This window comes from Arachis hypogaea, chromosome 2 (assembly GCF_003086295.3).
Source record: "Arachis hypogaea cultivar Tifrunner chromosome 2, arahy.Tifrunner.gnm2.J5K5, whole genome shotgun sequence".
Taxonomy (NCBI): domain Eukaryota; kingdom Viridiplantae; phylum Streptophyta; class Magnoliopsida; order Fabales; family Fabaceae; genus Arachis; species Arachis hypogaea.
Window position 1 is genome coordinate 80,714,839 of NC_092037.1, and position 4,309 is coordinate 80,719,147.

Genomic DNA, 4,309 nt, shown 5'->3' on the forward strand with positions numbered 1-4,309 from the left:
CATTCTAAGTTTGGTGTTGCTATGCAACAAAATTTGGTTCAAATACTTACAAGATACTTGCATCAATTCCAAGAGAAAGTGTCACACTGAGTTTTGTGTGCCATTTACATTTTTATGCAATGTATCATGTACACCAACTTATATTTGCAATCACTATGTCTCTGTCTCTTGTGCCTTGATTTTTATCTTAAATTTTGCTTGCTCAAAACACATGTACTGCTAACATTTCATTGTGTAAGACATTCATGATCCATCTTAGCCCCATAGCCATTGTTCTAATTGTTGCTTGAGGATGAGCAAGCATTCTGAGTTGGTATGGGAAGGAGAAGAATGGGAGGAAAATGACAACAATAGAGAAGATGGACTACAAGGTTGTAAAGTTCCTTTTCCTCTCATTTATTTCCAACACTTTAAATTGCATGATTGTCTTTATATTTTCTGTATACATGTGTGGTATGACTAAGCATAGCTTGAATTTGATTTGAAATATGTTGTTGTGACATTATGACTACCAACTTGAGTTTTGTGAATTCAAAAGCAAAAAGCATCATGATCATAAAAAAACAAGGAATTAAAGAAGAATTTAGCATGTGCATACAAGTATTGGAAAGCTAGTGTGATTGATTGTTGCTCAATTGCATTGGATTTTATTTAATTGAAGTTTTTCATCTAGTACATTTTGTGAAATCTTTTGAAATCATGAAAACCTTGAAGAAGCAAATACAATTAAAGCAAGAAAAGAAAAAGGGAAAGAATGAGAAAGCTAAAGGCTCTGAGTACCAATGGCAATTTATTTGCTAAGTGCTTGTGGTGTTTATGTATCAAGCCAAATGCTTGAAAACAAAACACTTAGAAGTCAAGGCTAGGCTCAAGTGCAAAAGCACTCCCTCAAAGCTCAAGGTTCTGAGCATCAATGATTAGAGAGTCAAAGAAAAGAAAAAAAAATGAGCTTAATGAAGTCCTCTAATTAAATGCTTGTGGTGCTTATGTATCAAGTGGTAATACTTGAAAACAAAGCATTTAGAAGTCGTAGCTTTGTTATTAACTCATGGGGCAAAGCACCCAAAAGGAGAAGCTAATAAAAAAAAAATCAAAAGCTTGTTTCAAGGAAGAACTATAAGAAAAAGATTTCATAAAAGAAGCTAGATAGAAGCATCAATCATTTACATCTCTTTTGTAATTGTAGCATGCATAGAAAACTAGCTTGCCATGAACATTAACTTGCTACTCTTCTTACCTTGGATTGACAATTTCTATTGCATGATTCTTTTCTTGCTTGGGGACAAGCAAGGTTTAAGTTTGGTGTTGTGATGACAAGTCATCATATACCCATTTTCTATGCTTTTTCATACAAGAAATTGATGATTTGTGCTTAAATATTGAATGCTTTTGTACTTAAATGATATATTTTCTTGATATTTTAATTTTATAAATCTTGTAGGAAATAAGAAGAAAAAGAAGAAAAGAAGCACAAAAAAAGGAGAAAAAAAGAGCTTTGAGATACACTTTGAAGTTGGGGTACACTTTGGAGCCTTAGGCCACGCTTTTAAAAGCGTGGCCCATGACCAAATTAATGAAGAATAAGCAATCATCGCACATTGCCCTGCTCTTGCCAAGGGCAGGGCAGAATCATGTTGAAACAAAGTGAGGTTGGAGCAAAATTTTCGCTAAGTTAAAATCTGGGCGCTCACAGCATGACCATGCCTCCTTCAAATGGCTATAACTTGAGCTACAGACGTCCAATTGATGTGCTTCCAGTTGCGTTGGAAAGCTGACATTCAGAGCTTTCCAACGATATATAGCAATCCATATTTGGCGTACAATTGAGGCAGGAACGGAAAGCATCTTTAAGGGCCAAAAACAAGCGAAAATGTCACCCATGCATGCCACAAGACACGAACACGGACCAAGGAAGAAGCCAAGAACTAAGGTTGAGTGCCGTGCCAAGAAACCAAGGAAATTAATTGAGCGTGTGCCACAGCCGTGTTTCGAACACGGGACAGCAAAGTGGAAACACTGCCCTGCCCTCCGCGAGGGCAGGGCAGCATTTGGATTGGTGCACAAATCTGGCGCACCACACACAAATCTGGCGCACCAATTCTCCCCTGGCAGCACCAGCGTGCATCGCAACTCAATCCTGGCAGCACCACATTTTTCTGCCCTGCCCTCCGCGAGGGCAGGGCAGCATCCCATGCACCAAGGAAAATTTCTGGCGCACCAATTTCTGAGTCTGGCGCACCAATTCTTAATTCTGGCAGCACCGTGGCACGTTCTGGCGCACCAACTTTTCCTGCCCTGCCCTTGGCGCGGGCAGGGCAGCATTTCACGCACCAAGGCCGCACCAGCTTGCACCACGCCCGCACCAGACTGCACCAAGGACGCACCACAACGCACCAAATCCTGCCCTGCCCTCCACAAGGGCAGGGCAGCCTCCTGGAAGCAATTTTCCTTCATGGGCTGAAATTGAATTAAAAACCCAATTTAATTCATTTCTTCACCAAATCAAAAGCCCATCCAAACCCCAAAATCCAAGAATAGAAAGTGTATAAATAGGAGCTAGTTTTATGTAATTGAGGGGCTCGAGACTTTATTTTTGAATTTTCCCTTCTACTTGCATTTTAATTTTGAACTTTGGAATTTCTTAGAGAATTAGGAAGGAGAATTGATCTCTCTTCCTCCTGGTTCCTTCTTGAGCACTCTTTACTTTTCTTGCTTTGGATCTTGGGTGAAGAATTGAAGAACTTCTGTTTCAATCTCACCTTGAGATCTCTTCTTTAATTTTCTGCATAATTGAATTTTACTTTCTATTCATTTCTTCTTCTGCAATTTCTGCAATTTGCTTTCTTTTACTTCTTCTGCAATTGTTCTTGTTGGATCAAGGAAGGATTTGAGATCTAGACTTGTTATCTAGTCTCCTCCAATCCTGAGATCTTCAACATTCTTTTAAATTGCTGCAAATTAAGCACTGCTTTTCTGTTTAGAATTCTTCAAGCAATTTCCATTTTCTGTTTAGATTTGTTGCATGATTTTGCACCTTTTACTTCTCTGTTTGATTGCTATTTACACTTTCCTGTTGAATTTTAATTTCCAGCACCCAACCCCCTTTACTTTTCATGCAATTTACATTTCTTGCAATTTAAGTTTCAGTTATTTTACTTTCTTGTTATTTAAGTTACTTGCAATTTTACTTTCTGTAACTTTAAATTTCCTGTCATTTACAATTCTGTTGGCTACGATTTCACTCAATTTCACTTCAATGTTAGCTTGACTAAACTAATCACCCACTAAAGTTGCTTGATCCATCAATCCCTGTGGGATCGACCTCACTCTAAGTGAGTTATTATTACTTGATGCGACCCGGTATACTTGCCGGTTAGATCTATGTGTTTGGAAAATTCGTTTTCCGCAAAAACACCATCAAGGATGGAGCAAGCAAGAGAGACCCTCCACGGATCTCAAGAGATGCATGAGGAAGCTCATCATCAAGAAATCCCTGAGATGCCTCAAGGGATGCACTTTCCTACCAACAACTATTGGGAACAACTCAACACTTCCTTAGAAGATTTGAGCCACAATGTGGAACAATTAAGGGTGGAACATCATGAGCACTTCATCATTCTTCATGAAATAAGAGAAGATCAAAGAGCAATGAGGGAGGAGCAACAAAGGCAAGGAAGGGACATAGAAGAGCTTAAGGACATTGTTGGTCCTTCAAGAAGAAGACGCCATTAAGGTGGATTCATTCCTTGTTCTTATTTCTTTCTGCTTTTCGGTTTTTATGTTGTGTTCATTTATGTTTTGTGTCTCTACTTCATGATCATTAGTGTTTAGTAACTATGCCTTAAAGTTATGAATAATTCCATTAATCCTTCACCTCTCTTAAATGAAAAAAATGTTTTTAATTCAAAAGAACAAGAAGTACATGAATTTCGAATTTATCCTTGAATTTAGTTTAATTATATCGCTTGAACAGTGCATATTTTTTGATCTTGTTGTTTATGAATGTTAAAACTGTTGGCTCTTGAAAGAATGATGAACAAAGAGAAATGTTATTGATGATCTGAAAAATCATAAAATTGATTCTTGAAGCAAGAAAAAGCAGTGAAAAAGCAAAGGCTTGCGAAAAAAAAAGAAAAAAATGGCGAAAAAAATAGAAAGAAAAAGAAAAAGCAAGCAGAAAAAGCCAATAGCCCTTAAAACCAAAAGGCAAGGGTAAAAAGGATCCAAGGCTTTGAGCATCAATGGATAGGAGGGCCTAAGGAAATAAAATCCAGGCCTAAGCGGCTAAATCAAGCTGTCCCTAACCATG